Here is a 21613-nt window from a genome sequence, read left to right as displayed (position 1 = left end):
AAATCATTCGTTTTTTCCCAGTGTACGAAACATAACGGAAGTCGACAGGATCTTACCCAGTACTGGGAATATTGTTAGTTTTCTGCTGTTGAACTGACAGGAGAAGGATGAGGTTTTCTTGTGAACATTCAGCAACAAAAAGTTGGGGGGGGCTATCTTTTAAAGAGACAGTTTCATCTTAAAAAACAGGCAACTCCAAAGTGTATTATGAATAGTGTCAGTACTATATTCACCTCTGTGTCTCACTGCAAGTTTTTTCTCGTTTTAGAATCACTTTTTTTTTAAGGAATTTCTCTCCCAGTTTGTTGAGAAAAACACACACACAACAGGCGAAACTGATTATATACAAAGTGCTTTCAAAAAGCACAAAGCAAATTGAGGAAAATGATCTGTTTCCCCTATTCTCTTTCAGTTCTAGTTTTAGTTGATTTTTAAACAGAAGGGGTTTTTATTTGACAGCAGAGAGACGTGTTTCAACGTTAAATTTTTAGAAACAGAGTGGTGAATTTTTAAACTATTTCAAATACAACTCAAATTTTGCAGTGAGTTGGGAAGAGCGAAGTTAGATCACAGAATGATCATTGTGACACTTGATCTTATCTACAAGGATCAGACACTCAGAGTCAGCATCAAATTCACTAAGAACTCCTCCCACCCACGTTTAAACATATTTCCTAGTAAAGACAAGTCCTCTGTGAATGTAGAATCAAATTAAATAAAAATCTTAAATGAATCCACATGTTCCATAGAATCTCTATGGATAGTAATTCCATGCCCTAAGAAGAATATAACACGTTTCAGAGTAGCAGCCATGTTAGTCCGTATCCACAAAAAGAAAAGGAGTACTAGTGGCACCTTAGAGACTAACAAATTTATTTGAGCATAAGCTTTCATGAACTACAGCTCACTTCATCGGATCCAATGAAGAGAGCTGTAGCTCACAAAAGCTTATGCTCAAATAAATTTGTTAGTCTCTAATGTGCCACAAGTACTCCTTTTCTTTTTAAGAATATAACAGTAGGGATCTATTCTCAATCACCTGACCAGGACAGTGATAATAATGATGAAATGCTAAGGGAGATTAGAGAGGCTATCAAAATAAAGAACTCAATAATAGTGGGGGATTTCAGTTATCCCCATATTGACTGGGTACACGTCACCTCAGGATGAAATGCAGAGACAAAATTTCTTGATACTTTAAATGACTACTTCTTGGAACAGCTGGTACAGGAACCCACAAAGGGAGAGGCAACTCTCGATTTAGTCTTCAGTGGAGCGCAGGATCTGGTCCAAGAGGACCAGGGCTGGATTACCCAATAGGCAGACTAAGCACATGCTTAGGGCACCAGCAAAGTAGGGGGCATCAAAAAAAAAAAAAAAGATTTTTTTTTTTAAATTTGATATTTGATATTTCAAAAAAAGCAGTCATCATGGGAAAAATTAGAACTTTGTTAGACTTCCTTACACTCCACTACACACTCTTCCCCTGTTTTTCTGTTCTCTTTTTATTACTTAGCCCCACCTAAACCAGGGGGGCATCGTACTAACGTAGATCGAAATAATGCGAGGAAATGAGATCCTATCATGTATTGCAATAAATTTATGTTTTATTATTGATATATTCTTCTGAGTTATACGTACTTGATTCGTTTTTTTTCTTATACTCTCTCTCTATATATACACACACACACCTAAAAATAGTGTACGTTGTGTAATTTGTTGGGTTTTTTTAAAGTTCAGACAACTGAGATAAGGCGCAGGATGAAATGTAACCGAATGGAGCACAGAAACGTAAACTTGCGGAAGAAAAGAAACAAAAAACTAGTGAAATTTTCCAAAATCTTCCAAAGCAGACATCATTTTTCAAAGCGAATCCATCAGCAGCAACATCTTCTCTCAGTAGCACAGACATCATTCCAAAACCTGTAGGTGTTTCAGAGACTGACCCTTCTTCCATCGGTGAAACAAACACCATTCCAGAACATGTGGATGTGTCAGAGACTGTAACTGATCAACCTACTCCTGGTGGTAAAACAGATGTTGTTCTAAAAGGTGTGAATGTGTCAGAGACTAAGCCTGCTCATGCTGTAAATAATAGGAGAAAAGATCCTGGTATGTGGGTTGATTTCAGTACCGATGATGTAGCTTACTGGATAGATCGTGGACCAAATGACTGTCAACACCATACTGGGCCATTTGAGAAATCACGTCAGACTTTGACCAATGGCAAACAAACAAGATACTGTCCACAAAAAATATTTTTTGGCATGAAAGTGAATGGTGAGAAACACACTCGAGAATGACTACTGTATTCACCATCAATAGGGTCTGTGTACTGCTTTGTTTGCAAACGTTTTGAATATAAACCTTCAACATCCCGGTTTGCTGCAGATGGATTTAGTGACTGGCGGAATACTGTTTTAATTGAACAACATGAAAATAGCACTACTCACAGAGATTCAATGTTGACATATTTAAATCGAAGACAGGGCTTTCGATCAACACAAAAATTGGAAGAACAAATTAAAGGGGAGCGTGAATACTGGCAACATGCCTTACAACGTGTTATAGCTGTTATTCAAACATTAGCTGAATGTGGTCTGCCTTTCCGGGGATCAAATGACACATTTGGATCATTGCAGAATGGAAATTTCTTGGGATTGTTGGAGCCTGTGGCTCAGTTTGACCCATTTTTAGCAGGCCATATCTCAAAATGTGGGAACGCTGGCAAAGGTAACCCATCATACTTATCCAAGACAATATGTGGTGAACTCATTGGTCTAATGGGTGACAAAGTTCGTTCAGCTATTGTGGATGAAATAAGTACTGCTGGGTACTTCAGTTTATCTGTCAACTCTACACCTGATCTTTCACATATTGATCAATTGAGTATTGTACTAAGATGTGTGTTTCCCACAGATGGAAAACCAGTTGAACGATTTATAACATTCCTCAATTTGAAAAACATTCCACACTGGTGAAGAAATGGCAAACCAAGTACTGCATGATCTGGGCCAAGTTTGCAAAATAGATTTCTCAAAGTGCAGAGGTCAGTCTTATGACAATGCTACCAACATGTCAGGGTGTTATCAAGGAATGCAGAAGAAGCTTTTAGAACAGAACAAATATGCCATGTTCATACCATGTGCTGAACACTCTCTCAATATTGTTGGCCGCAGTGCTGTTGATTGTTGTCCGGTGGCAGTAAGTTTTTTCTCAACAGTCCAGTTACTTTATACATTTTTCTCTGCCTCAGCACACCGATGGGCAGTTCTTAAGACATATTTGGGCAATGATCGTGTGTTGAAATATCTTTCTAATACTCGCTGGGACTGGGAGGCACATGCAGTGGCAACAAGTGCAATTCTGGAGTCCTACTCAAAGACTGTGGATGCATTAGAAAGCATAGCTGAAGACCAATCACAAAAGGGAGAAACTATATGAGAGGCAGAAAACACTGCAAACAAGATGCAAGAATTAGAGTTTGTATTCATGTAGACCATGTGGAATGAAATTTTACAACACTTTTACCACACAAGTCAAGCTCTCTAAGAAAAAGAATTGGATTTGAAAACATGTGCAGACCTCTGTCAATCATTAGCAGACCACTTACACACTTTGAGGAATGATTTTGAAAGATCTGAAGACATATCAAAAGATATCTTGCCTGATACTAACTACAAAGAAGCCCAGTCCCGCAAGCAAATCAGGAAAAAAACAAGCAAATGATAGCAGTGCAACAGAAACAGCACTGAATCCTAGAGACAAATTTTGCGTATCTACTTACTACGCTATAGTTGATACACTTGAAGCTCATATGAAGAGGAGAGATGAAGTGTACAAAGAAGTATCAAGCAGATTTTCTTTTCTAAACTTTATGGACTCAACTGACGAACAATATTCACAAGGTTCCCAAAAGCTAGTTGACTCATACCCTGTTGACTTGAACATGAATCCTTCATAGAATCATAGAATATCAGGGTTGGAAGGATCCTCAGGAGGTCATCTAGTCCAACCCCCTGCTCAAAGCAGGACCAATCCCCAGCTAAATCATCCCAGCCAGGGCTTTGTGGAGAAGTACGGCAGTTCCACTGTTATATGCGCGCAAAGTTTAATGAAACAGGAAAAATGAAATTCAGTCACATTGATTTTCATGACACAATGTTGAAAGACGGAATACAATGTGTATTTCCAAATGTAGAGATCGCACTACGTATTTTTCTAACACTGATGATTACTAACTGCTCCGCAGAAGGCTCTTTTTCTCAGCTGAAAAGAATAAAAAACCCTCAGAGAACAACAATGTGTCAGGACAGACTTGATTCACTTTCCCTATTGTGTATGGAAGCGGACATGCTTCGTCGAGTCAGCTTTGATGAACTTATCCAGAATCTTGCAATCAGAAAATCTAGAAAGAAGCTATTTTAATTTCAGCATACATGTAAGTTTTGTGTCATTTTGAAAAATAAAATTTTATTTTACGGTATAGTATTGTTTTTATTTTGAATTACATATGGGGGGGAGACGATAATCTTTTCAGTGTTTAGGGCCTCTAAAGGTCTTAATCCGGCCCTGAACAGGACTGCTTGGAAATAGTGACCATAATATAACAACATTTAACATTCCTGTGGTGGGAAGAACACCTCAACAGCCCAGCACTGTGGCATTTAATTTCAGAAAGGGAAACTATGCAAAAATGAGGAGGTTAGTTAAACACAAATTAAAAGTGACTAGAGTGAAATCCCTGGAACCTGTATGGACACTTTTCAAAGACACTATAATAGAGGCTCAACTGAAATATATACCCCAAATTAAAAAACACAGTAAAAGAACTAAAAAAAGCCACCGTGGCTTAACAACTATGTAAAAGAAGCAGTGAGAGATAAAAAGGCATCTTTTAAAAAGTGGAAGTCAAATCCTAGTGAGGTAAATAGAAAGGCACATAAACACTACCAAATTAAATGTAAAAATGTAATAAGAAAGGCCAAAAAGGAGTTTGAAGAACAGCTAGCCAAAACCTCAAAAGGTAATAACATGTTTTTTAAGTACAACAGAAGCAGGAAGCCTGCTAAACAACCAGTGGGGCCCCTGGACGATCGAGATACAAAAGGAGCACTTAAAGACAATAAAATCATCGCAGAGAAACTAAATGAATTCTTTGCTTCAGTCTTCATGGCTGAGGATGTTAAGGAGATTCCCAGCCCTGAGCCGTCTTTTGCAAGTGACAAAACTGAGGAATTGTCACAGATTGAAGTGTCATTAGAGGTGGTTTTGGAATTAATTGAGAAACTTAACAATAACAAGTCACCGTGACCAGATGGCATTCACCCAAGAGTTCTGAAAGAACTCAAATGTGAAATTGCGGAACTATTAACTATGGTTTGTAACCTGTCCTTTAAATCAGCTACTGTACCCAATGACTGGAAGAGAGCTAATGTAACGCCAAGATTTAAGAAGGGCTCTAGAGGTAATCCTGGCAATTACAGACTGGTAAGTCTAATGTCAGTAACGGGCAAATTAGTTGAAACAATAGTAAAGAATAAAATTGTCAGACACATAAGAACATAAATTGTTGCACAAAAGTCAACATGGTTTCTGTAAAGGGAGATCATGTCTTACTAATCTATTAGAGTTCTTTGCAAGGGTCAACAAACATGTGGACAAGGGGGATCCAGTGGACATAGTGTACTTAGATTTCCAGAAAGCCTTTGACAACGTCCCTCACCAAAGGCTCTTATGTAAATTAAGTTGTCATGGGATAAGAGGGAAGATCCTTTCCTGGACTGAGAACTGGTTAAAAGACAGGGAACAAAGGGTAGGAATAAATGGTAAATTTTCAGAATGGAGTGGGGTAACTAGTGGTGTTCCCCAAGGGCCAGTCCTAGGACCAATCCTATTCAACCTATTCATAAATGATCTGGAGAAAGGGGTAAACAGTGATGTGACATAGTTTGCAAATGATACTAAACTGCTCAAGATAGTTAAGACCAAAGCAGACTGTGAAGAACTTCAAAAAGATCTCATGAAACTAAGTGACTGGGCAACAAAATGGCAAATGAAATGTAATGTGGATAAATGTAAAGTAATGCACATTGGAAAAAATAACCCCAATTAGACATACAATATGATGGGGGCTAATTTAGCTACAACTAATCAGGAGAGTGATCTTGGGACTCATCATGGATAGTTCTCTGAAGACATGCACGCAGTGTGCAGTGGCAGTCAAAAAAGCAAACAGGATGTTAGAAATCATTTAAAAAGGGATAGAGAATAAGACGGAGAATACCTTATTGCCCTTATATAAATCCATGGTACGCCCACATCTTGAATACTGCGTACAGATGTGGTCTTCTCATCTCAAAAAAAGATATACTGGCATTAGAAAAGGTTCAGAAAAGCGCAACTAAAATGATTAGGGAACGGGTCCCATATGAGGAGAGATAAAAGAAGCTAGGACTTTTCATCTTGGAAAAGAGGAGACTAAGGGGGATAGGACAGAGGTCTATAAAATCATGAGTGGTGTGGAGAAAGTGAATAAGGAAAAGTTATTTACTTGTTCCCATAATATAAGAACTAGGGGCCACCAAATGAAATTAATGGGCAGCAGATTTAAAACAAATAAAAGGAAGTTCTTCTTCACGCAGCGCACAGTCAACCTGTGGAACTCCTTGCCTGAGGAGGTTGTGAAGGCTAGGACTATAACAGGGTTTAAAAGAGAACTGGATAAATTCATGGAGGTTAAGTCCATTAATGGGTATTAGCCAAGATGTGTAAGGAATGGTGTCCCTAGCCTCTGTTTGTCAGAGGGCAGAGATGGATGGCAAGAAAGAGATCACTTGATGATTACCTGTTAGGTTCACTCCCTCTGTGGCACCTGGCATTGGCCACGGTCGGTAGACAGGATACTGGGCTGGATGGACCTTTGGTCTGACCCAGTATGGCCATGCTTATGTGAATGCATATCTTTAAACATTCCCCCAGCAACGTCTGTAATTCAAACCTTGCTGCATTGTGCTAGTGCAGAAGCGGAAAGTGAAAGCACACTGTTCTATTTTCACTCCTTACACTTTGCAGCGAGGTAACAATTTCACTAAGCTCTCTCTCTCTCTCTCTGTTCTCATAATTAAAGATACTAGTAGTGTCACAGGGAGGGGCATCTGCTTTTAAATGCTCAGTATCAATCAACTGATAGTGTCCCTTTCATTTAGAGACTTTAATTTGTCAAATAATCGTGCATAGCAACGTTCAGTTTCAGTAACCCCTTTATGTCATGTCACACATCTGACCCCTCTGCACAAGTAGCATAAAGTGCCACCCAGCATACTGAAGTAGGGTTAGAAATTTACTGCTGCATTCTAGGTGAGGGGTTTTCATCCTGCCCTTTCCATATTGTTAAATGGGAAGGCGGCCCTGAGGAGGGATGATGTGGTATGGAAAAGACTGAGATGCACTGTTCTAAGACAACGTGTTTATGTCCAGCATGCCGTCAAAAATCCCATTCTAACCATGATTTCCTACCCACATAATCTCTTCACACCCTCCTTCACCTGAACTGCTGTCCTGTGTCTTCCCCACCGCAGAGTTTCTTAAGGAAAGGGATTTTGTAAAATGGGAGCACCACCCTGGTGAGAAACTCAGCCTCTCTGTCATTGTCAACTGCTGGCTAGGGGGCAAGGTGCTGGGATTTCTATCAGAGTGCTGTTCCTTTACCCTGCCCGCGTGAGGGCTCCATCTTTCCCATGAGCCACTGGGGCTGGTGAGTAGGTGTCTCATACATTTGAAGTTCCACATTCTACACTGCTCTAGCGGCTGGAAGAGAAAAGGAACTCAGACTCTTTTCCACCCCATCCCCCAGAACTTCCTAGCTGTTGAAAAGAAGACGCTGGGGGGAGGGCAAAGAGGGTGTCTATTAATCCATCCCTCCTCCAGCTTGTTTTTTTCGGTTCTCTTTGCTCCATATGAGTGACTCCAGTGCCTACTTCTACTGCTACTTAGAGCTTTTCCAAGCAATAGCAGCACCACTACTATGAAACTGACATGATTCTTGACAGTTCCACTGCTTGACTTCAAAAGAGCTAACTTTAAAAAATTAAGGGAATTAGTTAGGGAAGTGGACTGGACTGAAGAACTCAAGGATCTGAATGTGGAGGAAACTTGGAATTACTTTAAGTCAAAGTTGCAGAAATTATCTGAAGACTGCATCCCAAGCAAGAGTGGGGAAAATTCGTAGGGAAGGGTTGCAGACCAACCTGGATGAACAAGCATCTCCAACATGTGATTAAGAGAAAGCAGAAAGCCTATAAGGATTAAAAGATGGGATGGATCTGCAAGAAAAGCATCCTCTTAGAGGTCAGAAAGTGTAGAGATAAAGTGAGAACTGTCAAAAGTCAGAATTGGACTTTGTAAAGGGAATTGAAACGAATAGTAAAAGATTCTTTCACCATGTAAATAAAAAGAAGACAAGGAAAGAAAGGGGACCACTAAGCACGGAGGATGGGGTGAAGATTAAAGATCATCTAGGCATGGCCCAACACCTACACAAATACTTTGCCTCAGTTTTTAATGAGGCTAATGAAGAGCTTAGGTGTAGTGGCAGTGTGGCTAATGGGAATGAGGATACAGAGGTAAAAATTACCACATCTGAGGTGGAAGTCAAACTCAAACAGCTTGGTGAGACTAAATCAGCAGGCCCAGATAATCTCCATCCTAGAATATTAATGAAACTGGCATAGGAAATTGCAAGCCCAATAGCAAGAATTTTTAATGAATCTATAAACTTGGGGGTTGTACCCTATGACTGGAGAATTGCTAATATAAGTCCTTTATTTTTAAGAAAGGGGAAAAAAAGTGATCTGCGAAACTAAAAGCCTGTTAGTTTGACCTCAGTTGTATGCAAGGGCTTGGAACAAATTTTGAAGGAGAAAGTAGTTATTGGCATAGCGGTGAACATAGCGGTTATTGGCATAGCGGGATAAAACAGAACATGGTTTTACAAAAGGTAGATCGTGCCAGAGCAACCTGATCTCCTTCTTTGAGAAGATAACTGATCATTTAGACAATGGATTTCAGTAAGGCATTTGATACAGTTCCACATGAGAAATTATTAGTTAAATTGGAGAAAATGGATATTCATACGAGAACTGAAAGGTGGATAAGGAACTGATTAAAGGGGAGACTACAATGGGTCATACTGAAAGGTGAACTGTCAGGCTGGAGGGAGGTTACTAGTAGAGTTCCTCAGGGACCAGTCTTGGGACCAATCTCATTTAACATTTTTATTACTGACTTTGGTGCAAGAAGTGGGAGTGTGCTAATAAAATTTGTAGATGACACAAAGTTGGGAGATATTCCCAATACAGAGGAGGACTGGAATATCATACTAAAAGATCTGGATGATCTTGTAAACTGGCGTAATAGAAATTAGATGAAATTTAATAGTGCAAAGTCACGCATTTCGGGATTAACAAGAAGAATTTTTGCTCTAAGCTGGATACTTACCAGTTGGAAGCGACAGCAGGAAAAAGACTGTGGTGTATTGGTTGATCACAAAATGACTATGAGAAGTCAAAGTGATGTGGCTGTGAAAAAGACTAATGCAGTCCTAGGATGCATCAGGAAAGGTATTTCCAGTAGAGACAGGGAAGTGTTAGTGCCATTATACAAGGGCACTGGTGAGACCTCATCTGGAATAATGTGTGTAATTCTGGTCTTCCATGTTTGAGAAAGACAAGTTCAAACTGGAACAAGTGCAGAGAAGGACTACTAGGATGATCCAAGAAATGGAAAACCTACCTTATGAGAGGAGACTCAAAGAGTTTAACTTGTTTAGCATAACCAAAAGAAGTCTGAAGGGAGATATGATTGCTCTTTATAAATTCATAAGAGGGATAAATACCAGGGAGAGAGAGAGAGAAATTATTTAAATTAAGGACAGTATTGACACAAGAACAAATGGAATACACTGGCCATCAACAAGTTTAGGCTCAAAATTAAAGGTTTCTAACCATCAGAAGAGAAGTTCTGGAACAGCCTTCCAAGGGGAGCAGTGGGGACAAAAATCCAAACTGGCTTTAAGACCTGATAAGTTTGATAAGTTTACGGAGGGGATGATATGACAGGACTGCCTATGATGGCATGTGGCCCATCGGCGACTGCCAACAGCAAAAATCCCCAACAGCTGGAGACAGGACACTAGAGGAGGAGGGCTCTGAGTTACTACAGAGAATTCTTTCCCAGATGTCTGGCTGGTGGGTCATGTCCACATGCTCAGGATCTAACTGATCACCATATTTGAGGTCGGAAAGGAATTTTCATCCGGGTCAGATTGGCAGAGACCCTGGGGGATTTTCGTCTTCCTCTGCAGCACAGTCACTTGCAGGTTTAAATGAGTGTGGATTTTATGTAACTTGAAAGTCTTTAAACCCGTGGTTCTCAACTTGTGACCCTGTCAGGGTTCCCTCCCCACTCTGAACTCTAGGGAGCAGATGTGGGGACCAGCATGAAAGACCCCCTAAGCTTATTTCTACCAGCTTAGGTTAAAACTTCCCCAAGGCACAAATTCTTTGCCCTTGGAGGGTATGCTGCCACCACCAAGTGATTTAACAAAGAATCAGGGAAAGGACCATTTGGAGTTCCTATTCCCCCCAATTATCCCCCCAAGCCCTTACACCCCCTTTCCTGGGGAGGCTTGAGAATAATATCCTAACCAATTGGTTACAAAGCGATCACAGACCCAAACCCCTGGGTCTTAGGACAATAGAGAAATCAGTCAGGTTCTTAAAAGAAGGATTTTATTTTAAAAAAAGGTAAAAATCACCTCTGTAAAATCAGGATGGAAAATAACTTTACAGGGTAACAAAAGATTCAAAAACACAGCAGAACTTCCTCTAGGCTTAGTTTCAAAGTTACAAAAAACAGGAATAAACCTCCCTCCAGCAAAGGAAAAATTCACAAGCAAAACAATCTAACCTAACACGCCTTGCCTGCCTTTTACTGACTATTTTTGTAATATGAGAGACTTTTAGAATGGTTTATAGGAGAAGAAGTTTTCTGACCTGATGCTTCTCTGCTTCCCAAGAGAACACACCAAACAAAACCTTCCCCCCACCCAAGATTTGAAAGTATATTCTTTCCCCATTGGTCCTTTTGGTCAGGTGCCAACCAGGTTATTTGAACTTCTTAACCCCTTACACGTAAGGAAGAATTCTAGACTACCCTTAGCTGTATGGTTATGACACGCACCCCAAATCACAGACGGTGTCAACCAGGCTATTTGAGCTTCTTAACCCCTTACAGGTAAGGAGGAATTTTAGGCTACCCTTAGCTGTATGGTTATGACAGACCCAATCAGCACACAGCTGCAGCCCATGTGACATCCTCAGGGCCATACAAGTACTATGTATATTGTGTGGATGTGGCCGACATAACACATAGAATGTGTCCTGCATATGAAGCCTTCAGTGGTAAATAGGTTGTGAACCACTGCTTTAAGCCATGATTTTAGGACTTCAGTGACTCAGCCAGAGGTTAGGGGTCTATTGCAGGAGTGAGTGGGCAAGGTTCTGTGGCCTGAAATGTGCAGAAGATCAGACTAGATGACCACGATGGTCCCTTCTGATCTTAAAGCCTGAGTCTATGTCCCTTCTGGTAACAGTCACCCGGTTTTCTTAATTCCAGACCACGGCTGCTTGGCAAAGCTTGGGGAGGCACTGTAGGCATAGGAGCTGCATGCAGGCAGACTTACCAATAAGATACTGCCTCAGTTTAAACTATTCATATTTGGAAGGTTGTCTTTGCTATTGTGGAAGTATAACATTGTATAAGGGGACATGCTGGATACATTGTATATGAGAGGGCATGCCAAAACATGTTACAAAGTATCTGAGGGAGCACACATAGGGACAGTTAGCTTTTGAATGGAGAAGCAATTAAGATAGAGCCAGCACGTCTAAGAAGCAGGCATCAGAATGGAAGGTGTGAAGGGCAATTAGTTAAGTTAACTGGAAGCTGTTAAAGGAGATTGTTAAGGGTGGCAGGTAATTGAAGATACATGACTGGTCTCAGGGATCTCAAAGGGTGGTGACTAAAATCTTTTTCTTCTTTTGTCTGTAACTTCCCTGTAACTTGTTCTCCAAAAAACTGTATAAATTAAAAGACACAAGCCCCACGCAGGGGGCTCACTTCTAAATATATTAGCAGAGCAGCTTTGCTAATAAAACAGAGTGGTCTGATAAATTGTGAGTCTGAGTCAAACTTTGACACTATCCTACAGGCTAGAAACTTGGTTTTATTTTAAATGCAAGCTTATTCTGAATACTTTGCTGGTGAAGTTCCCCTCACTCATGAAGAGAAGTATCCCAGCTGCCTGACAGAATTTTTCCAAAGTGCTCTCAAATACAGTACATATAAATAATACCCTGCATGTTGTCCTTGACTCAATAAGGAAATGAACATGCTAGATATTATTAGCACACAGTTTCCAAGCCTTCATAACTTCAGTTACAGCATATCAAATCCCAGTTTCTTCAAACAGGGCAAAACAATTGTTCCTCGCACACACGGAGTTACATTTTCAGTATGAAGAACGGAATGAAGCTGGCTTTGAGATAAGTGAATGCCAAGAAAAGCGTACAATTGTTTAAAATGTAAAATGAGTCAAACACAGCCATCCTTGCTCCAAATTAAAGTATGAAAAACTTCTGATGAAAATGGTGAGAGTTATAAACAAAACAGGAGTTTCAAAGGGCATTCTCCATTACGCTCTCCATTTTTAAAGGTTTAAAAAAAAGTCATCCCAAAAAAACCTCTCTGCCTGTGTTTAACACCAATTCAGGGTGATCTTGCAAACAATACTACAAATAGTGTTCATTGCCATGAATAGTCCCATGGAAGAGACAATGTTCAGTATTAAATTTCAAAGGACCAGGTGCTTGGGTTATTAGAAGTCAGAGAATTTTAAGGATGGTCTACACACACTTTGTATACCACTTTAAATATATTGGTTTAGATTAGAAACATATTGTTAAAAGTAGTACAACTCTCTGGGGTGGATGCAGTTATACCTGTATAAAGGTGCTTCTGCTGAATATAGCTCAACAGGGGAATAAACTAGATCAGCATAAGGACCTTTATAGTGATAAATCTGCACCCACACCAGGGTACTGCTGCTTTAACAATATCAGTATAAAACTCACACACACCCCAACGGACACAGTTAAATTGGTACAAAAAACTGTGTGGGCAGGCCTTAGAAATGTAATTTACTTTTCAATATTTAATGCTCTTAGATTCCTTTTTGTATTTTTCTCAGCACGGACAATGAAAGCGGACTCCCCAGCTATTAGTCACTTCCACCTTCAGAATTACCAGACATGAATCCAGTGCTGTAACGTTTGAGTTACAAATGCTTCAGTGATACCCTTTACATCCAAAGGAAAAACTCCTTTCAAAGGAATTTAAAATATATCATGCAAACATTCCTATTGTGCTTCTTAAAAACAACTTGACAGTCCTTTTAACTGACACTATTGCTGCAATTTTATCATAAGATATATCATAAATGAACAGAAATACTAAGCTTAATGCCTTTTTTTCCTTTTAAAGAATCATAGGCGTTAGAGATGAACAAGATGATTTAGTCTATTCCACCTCTTTGGGGCCAATGCAGGATAGTTCTAGTATATGTTTAGTGTTTCTCTATCTAGCTTTCAGAGTCCTGAACAATGGGGCTACTAACCTTCCCTTGGGAGACTGGATGACAGCCTACTACATCTCACTGTCAGGAAGTTTTTTCTGATGTTCAGGCTAAACTTTCCCTTTTCTTAATATCTTCTTCTTGATCTTAGTTATAAAACCCATGTATCTCACTAAATATTTCCCCTGCCTCCTGTTTACGCCCTTCACATACTTCATCCAACAAAGAGGGATCTTTCCATTGCTACTGTTGCAAAGACAGTTTCTTCAATTTAGATTCACATTTAGGGGACTTAAGGCAAAAGTATTACGCCTCAGCATAATGTAACTAAAAGTTTACATGTTGTCAAACAAATATTTCATATATTGAACACAGCACCTTAGATGTAAAAGAATTTTAAAAATCCAGTTCACTTGTCACCATCTATGCCCAATGTTTGCTTTCTGCATTTCTTTCAGTTTAGAGAAAAAGAGAGTGGAATCAGTTTCAGTTTGTTTATAGATAGGGGATTTCTGCCCAGGTTCAAGTGTCTGCCTATGTGCATCTTACTTCACGGACTAGAGTCTCACTAAGACAGCAAGATCTATTCCTCAAGATTCTTTATTGATGGGCCCAAGTGTTTGGAACATCAGCAAAATTTGTTTAACATAGCCCAAAAACAAGTTGTGACACATGGCCAGAAAGGGTTAAGCATTCTGCAGGATAAGTGACCCAAATACAACCTTTAGGGACATACCGGTAGATAACGTTTGTGGTTTTGTGTGTTTACATATATATTGTTAGAGGTTAACAATGTAATGAAACAGTTCCTGTCTATGCTGTATTCTGCTAATTCAGAGATCAAAAGGAGATCTTAAAATTTAAATGAACTGTAAATATAGTTACAGGTTTCAGAGTAACAGCCGTGTTAGTCTGTATCCGCAAAAAAAAAAAAGGAGTACTTGTGGCACCTTAGAGACTAACACATTTATTTGAGCATAAGCTTTCGTGAGCTACAGCTCACTTCATCGGATGCATTCCTAGAAAAAACCTTTTGTAGTGATAATCAAGGTGGGCCATTTCCAGCAGTTGACAAGATCATCTACTGTAGCTCACGAAAGTTTATGCTCAAATAAATTTGTTAGTCTCTAAGGTGCCACAAGTACTCCTTTTCTTTTTGTAAATATAGTGCTATCACTGTATTGATCTCTCTTTGAAATGTATAGAAAATCACCCGCGAATGGTGGAAAACAGGAAATTGCCTTATGCTAATCTGTGTAGCTAATTACCGCTGATGTTTAGGAAATAGCTCTACTTCAAAGGACGATTGCCTGTTGTTCGCCTAAGGACTCTGTGCTGTCAAGAAAAGACTTGGAACTGTACAAAAGTCTCTTGGGTGCTGATCCTTTTTATCTCAGATCAGCCTGATGTGTTATACAGGGGAAGCTTGAGTCGTAAGACTGAGATCTCCAGTCCCACCTGGGTCACCCTGGACATGAACATTGGACTATAACCTATGCACTAATTCTGAAAGAACTCTTTGCAACTACAAAGCTCACCATCTCTACTATAAAGAAAAGCTCACGAAAGCTTATGCTCAAATAAATTGGTTAGTCTCTAAGGTGCCACAAGTACGCCTTTTCTTTTTGCGAATACAGACTAACACGGCTGCTACTCTGAAACATCTCTACTATGTAACTGAGCTCAGAACTGTACTTATGTCTGTACGGATACTGATCTTTTAGCCAATACACTTTCTCTTGTCTTTTTTTAATAAATTTCAGTTTAGTTAATAAGAATTGGCTGTAAGTGTGTATTTAGGTAAAATCTTAGAATATTCATTAACTTGGGAGGTAATGTGTCTGATCTTTTAGGATTGGCAGAACTTTCTTATATGATGAATAAGATTTTCAATAATCATCATATTTGACTTAGGTGTCTGGGTGGAAGCCCAAGGCTGGGTTACTATAAGGGAACTGTCTTTTGGCTTCTGTGCAACCAGTAAGGTAGAGTAGAAGCTGTTTTGCACTGGCTTGGTAAATCTAAGTATTGAAATATCCACCAGCTTTGGGGATTGTCTGTCCCATTCTTTGCAGTTTGCCCTAACTGAGTAACCTCAGTGTGACTCACCTGGAACCCTGATCACACAAGTATTCAATAAACTTCAGGTTGCTTTCAGACCAATTCCTACCAGATGCAGAGCCAAATCTTCCAAAGTAGCACCCAGACAGACACTCTTTGACAGGAGTAGTCAATAGGTGGACTGTGGACCAAATCTGGACCACCAGATGCTTTTGAACGGCCCCCAAAATCTTTGTATTTACTTATTTTTTTATTATTTTCTCTGAAGTCTGGACCTTAGCTATATCTTGACCAAGAAATTCGGACCTTGACAAAAAATAATTGATTACCCCTGTTTTATGACCGTCCCATAAACACCTGTACCAGGAGAAGGAGATGATGAGCTAAAATTAACCCTCTCCTCAACAGAGACCAGAGTCCCCTGCCTTATTGCACACACACTGCAGAAAATGTGTCTCAGAAGTACAGCAAGATGACCAAGTGCAGTTTTAAAGTTTCTCCTGGTATGATGGTCCTCCACTAAGGAACACTGAACTGACTGTAAAATAGCACAAAAATTTTATTCTGAGAGAACAGGAAAATCTAGTGGGACATCCAGAGAGGGACTTGGACAGAAGGTTTCAGCACACAGTCTGCTGGGGAGTGCAAATGAGAGTGAGGAGTTGACTGCCTTTTCCTGCACCAAGAACGCATACCTGTACTTTTTCTTTCCGTAGTGTTTGAAGAGAAACATTTCAAACAAAGGAACAAGTCTGTATTTCTTCCAACTGCCTATTGTAGCTCTTATGAAACAAAAGTTGGAACACTCCTTACAGAGGGTTCTAGGAAGAAAGCTAGGATGTGCTGAAGAAAGGATGGGACAATTTCCCCTTCTCTGATGCAGTCATCCTTCTGGATGCTGCTAAACCAGCCCTTCCTGAGATTACTTGTTCTGAAGGCTCGTAAAAATTGTTCTGATGAGGTAAACTTTCACCTTTGGAATGGACTAGGTTGCTCATAATGACAAGTATTAAAGATACAGCATATATTCCCCCCAGCACCAAGGTCTTCACCTCTACCACCACCCACTTCAAGAACGAAACACCATATTGTACTGTCTATATGCTCTGTACTGAAGTGTTGAGGAACACAGTATAAACACCTCCAGAAAAGGCACTTAAGCTAAGTTTCCTTGCCCAGTGTTGCTGCTTCCTACATTGGATCTGGCTAAAACGTCAGTTTGTTCAAATGCAAAACCAAATGAATAGATTCCTTCATCTCTCACCTCTCTCAGCCAGCATCTGCACTCTGCTAACTCAGGTTTTATCACAGGTGAAGTGGAGGATTTTTGTGAAATCCTCTTATTAAAAACATTAGCACCATATCAATAAACTGAAGTGCCAGCCCTTGTGTCTTAGTTATAACACTCAAAACCACTATCACTCACCTCGCACTTGGTTTTGGTTGATCTGACAAGTACCTCTGTTCTTTTCACAGAACAATAAATCTGAGAATATTCTTGCAATACAGAAAATTAATGGGAAACTTAACTTAAACTACCCCAACTGTGAAACTACATAAATATGAGATTTTGTAAAACCCAAGTGAGACAGAAAGGTTTCTACAATTGTTTTTATACAAGCAATCCCTTGCAGTCCATTTTAAATGGAGGTTTTTACTGAATCACATATGAAATTGAATCATACAATCAGTGCAGCAGTTTCAGTGCTGTTTTCATAGATTCACAGTGTGGAAGTATAACATTGTATAAGTATAACGTTGTATAAGGGGACATGCTGGATACATTGTATATGAGAGGGCATGCCAAAACATGTTACAAAGTATCTGAGGGAGCACACGTAGGGACAGTTAGCTTTTGAATGGAGAAGCAATTAAGATAGAGCCAGCACGTCTAAGAAGCAGGCATCAGAATGGAAGGTGTGAAGGGCAATTAGTTAAGTTAACTGGAAGCTGTTAAAGGAGATTGTTAAGGGTGGCAGGTAATTGAAGATACATGACTGGTCTCAGGGATCTCGAAGGGTGGTGACTAAAATCTTTTTCTTCTTTTGTCTGTAACTTCTCTGTAACTTGTTCTCCAAAAAACTGTATAAATTAAGAGACACAAGCCTCACTCGGGGGGCTCACTTCTAAATGTATTAGCAGAGCAGCTTTGCTAATAAAACAGAGTGGTCTGATAAATTGTGAGTCTGAGTCAAACTTTGACAACAGATTCCGAGGCCAAAAGGGACCAATGCAATCATGTAGTCTGACCTCCCATGTAACACAGGCCATAGAACTTCCCCAGAATAATTCCTTATGAGCTGTGCTGTTCCCACACTTCCTTTTTTCAAATGTGCTGCCGATTTATTTTTTAAAATTGATAATGCATAACTGCATCACAGTTGTCATGGGGAGACCGAAGGATTTGGAAACTAGGCAGAGATAACTTTACTTCTGGCACTCAGGGGGACAGTGTAGGAACTTGTGGGATAAACACACTCGCTAGGTATTTCTGCTACAATAATCAACAGTGAACTAAGTTAATATTGATATGTTGATGTTGACTGTAGGTTTCAGAGTTAACACCTCACTAAGACGAATGGGACATTTCACACTTCTGAGCTATTGTTTCAAGTTGTCTGAATTAGGCAGATGCTGTTGTGCTGCTTATGTTCTGTTCATAGAATCATAGAATATCAGGGTTGGAAGGGACCTCAGGAGGTCATCTAGCCCAACCCCCTGCTCAAAGCAGGACCAATCCCCAATTAAATCATCCCAGCCAGGGCTTTGTCAAGCCTGACCTTAAAAACTTCTAAGGAAGGAGATTCCACCACCTCCCTAGGTAACCCATTCCAGTGCTTCACCACCCTCCTAGTGAAAAAGTTTTTCCTAATATCCAACCGAAACCTCCCCCACTGCAACTTGAGACCATTACTCCTTGTTCTGTCATCCGCTACCACTGAGAACAGTCTAGAGCCATCCTCTTTGGAACCCCCTTTCAGGTAGTTGAAAGCAGCTATCTAATCCCCCCTCATTCTTCTCTTCCGTAGACTAAACATCCCCAGTTCCCTCAGCCTCTCCTCATAAGTCATGTGTTCCAGTCCCCTAATCATTTTTGTTGCCCTCTGCTGGACGTTTTCCAATTTTTCCACATCCTTCTTGTAGTGTGGGGCCCAAAACTGGACACAGTACTCCAGGTGAGGCCTCACCAGTGTCGAATAGAGGGGAACGATCACGGCCCTCGATCTGCTGGCAATGCCCCTACTTATACATCCCAAAATGCCATTGGCCTTCTTGGCAACAAGGGCACACTGTTGACTCATATCCAGCTTCTCATCCACTGTAACCCCTAGGTCCTTTTCTGCAGAACTGCTGCCGAGCTATTCGGTCCCCAGTCTGTAGCGGTGCATTGGATTCTTCCGTCCTAAGTGCAGGACTCTGCACTTGTCCTTGTTGAACCTCATCAGATTTCTTTTGGCCCAATCCTCTAATTTGTCTAGGGCCCTCTGTATCCTATCCCTACCCTCCAGCGTATCTGCCTCTCCTCCCAGTTTAGTGTCATCTGCAAACTTGCTGAGGGTGCAATCCACACCATCCTCCAGATCATTTATGAAGATATTGAACAAAACCGGTCCCAGGACCGACCCTTGGGGCACTCCACTTGATACCGGCTGCCAACTAGATATGGAGCCATTGATCACTACCCGTTGAGCCCGACAATCTAGCCAGCTTTCTATCCACCTTTATAGTCCATTCATCCAGCCCATACTTCTTTAACTTGCTGGCAAAAATACTGTGGGATGTTTACAAGGTTGTCTTTGCAACCATAAGGGCTAGAAATAGTTTGTTTAAAAGGAAGCTTGGCTACTGGAGCACCAATCCGCAGCAAGAGGTGAATTTGCTGTGAATATCCTAGTCCCTCGCCACAAACTCTGCCTATACTGTTGCAACCTAAACACTGCAGGACTAAGACTGCAAAAGTGAAAGCATCTATAAGCAGAAGCTAACATGGCAATTATTTTGCATTATCAAGCTAAGAAATATGCAAAAAGGAAACAAGAAGCATAAACCCATGACAAGTACATTACATTTTTAAAATTCTCTCTCTTAATAATCTGTGGGGCTATTAGTAGCACAGGTAATGATATGTCTGTTTAAAACATGATTTTTAAGTTGACATGCATCACTTTTAAAATAAATTAAAGTCTTGAGAGTTGTAAATTTGTCCTTGTGATCCATATCTAAAGAGCTTGTTTGTATCCTCCTCTTTGGCAAAATTACCCAGTATAATTGCAGAGAAGGGCCTCAAAAGGTTCAATATAGCAACTAAACGTACAGAAACAACAACAGCTTGCATTTACATAAAACCTTCCATCAAAGAAGGCTTTACCAACAGTAATGGTAAAGGTAAGGATTAGGTGTAGGCAGAGGCAGAGAGAAGGGCCTGATTTTTTGTTGAAGTCAGTGGCAGCTGTGAGCACTCAGTATCTTTCCAAATCAAGCCATAAGTGATTGACCTAAAGTCAAACACAGGAAGTCCAGGGAAAAGTTAGGGCAAGAATTCAGATGTTCTGACTCCCAGTCCTGAGCTTTAATCATAAGTTCACAGAAATACCTTCTTATGACAATACACAACAGCATTAATAAAGGTGCTAAGTAACCCAATTGCAATTTTAGCCGACAAATATACCTCCTCCCCCACAACGTGCCATCCTTATCCCACCATACCCCATTTTCTATACACAACTCCTCTTCTGTACTGTATCCCCAATGCAGTTAGCTCCTAAGGGAGTCAGATGTCTTCCAACAGCTCCCACGCCTCAGCAGGAGCTGAGTTAAAAGCAAGTTTCCCCAAATTCAGCAAGAAATGTTTCTTAACATTTCCTCTGAGCGTGAGGGGAAAATGGGAGCAAACATTAAATAAACCGAGAAGAAAGCCAAGAACAGTTAGTATGATGGTCAGGCCAGCCCTCTTCTGCAGTGTTCTCTCTCCAGCTGCACATTATTTCCCACAGGAGCTACTGCATTATAGGGGAACGCCTGATTCTAACTCACTGTGTGCCATCTCCTGAATCTAACCTGTACTACAGGAGCTCCCCTGCTTTCCCCATCCCCCCCCCCAGCGCTCTGCTCCCAAGATCAGATCTGTGCTTGAGCATCACAGAAGTTCCTCATCTCTCCTTGTGGGGAGAGACAGCAGACCCCCTCCACAGAGGCCGAGTGCATACGTAGTAAGGGGTTTCGCTTCGAACACGATTATTTTCAGGGCAAGGGGAATTTAAAATGGATAAAATTATCACCATGAGAGTTTATAGAACAGCCCAAGCACTTCAGCCCCTGGCCCACAGGGGCCCCAGTACACACAGCCATTGTTGGGCTGGTCTCTTCTCTTTTTGCCACCAACTTCTCCATCTCTGGGGGAATCAGACACACACCAGCATGGGAAAAATAAGAGGCTGTTCTGTCCACATGGTACAGAGGGGCAATCAGCCACTACCCACCTCCCCCCACAACGCAGCCCTTATCCCCCTGCACAACACCCCTAGGCTCTCCCCTATTGCACCCCGCGCTCCCGGGATCTCCCAGCACCTTCCCTGCCATCCACGTCCCTTGTATCCCCCTTGCACCACCCTGTCCTCTGCCCCGCACCCCTTGCTTAACCCTGCCCCAACTCGCCCACTGAACCCCCCCTCCCCCTTGCCCCCCCCCCCGCTCTGGGTCTCCCCCTTGCTTTCCCCTTCCCAACTTTTCAGGCCAGAAAGTGCAACTTTCCCAGCCGCTCCCGACCCTGCAGCGCCGGCGCCGGACTCACCGGGTCCCGGCGGGGAGCTGGGCCGGGTCCTGGGGGAGCTGGGATCGCACCGCGGGACGCGGCTCTGG

At 41.1% G+C, this 21613-nt stretch overlaps 1 protein-coding gene across 1 annotated transcript in view; it reads right to left on the bottom strand.

Moving 5' to 3' along the window:
• The window catches only part of TSPAN9 (tetraspanin 9), a 263587-nt gene extending 241974 nt beyond the window's left edge, over positions 1–21613 (bottom strand). The window contains exon 1 of the mRNA XM_077825023.1: positions 21546–21613. The gene's annotated coding sequence lies outside the window, so the exon portion shown is untranslated. The remainder of the gene's footprint in view (positions 1–21545) is intronic.

This window comes from Eretmochelys imbricata, chromosome 1 (genome assembly GCF_965152235.1).
Source record: "Eretmochelys imbricata isolate rEreImb1 chromosome 1, rEreImb1.hap1, whole genome shotgun sequence".
NCBI classification, from domain to species: Eukaryota; Metazoa; Chordata; order Testudines; family Cheloniidae; genus Eretmochelys; species Eretmochelys imbricata.
Note: the sequence above shows the minus strand (reverse complement) of the source record. Positions and strands in the feature narration are given on the sequence as shown.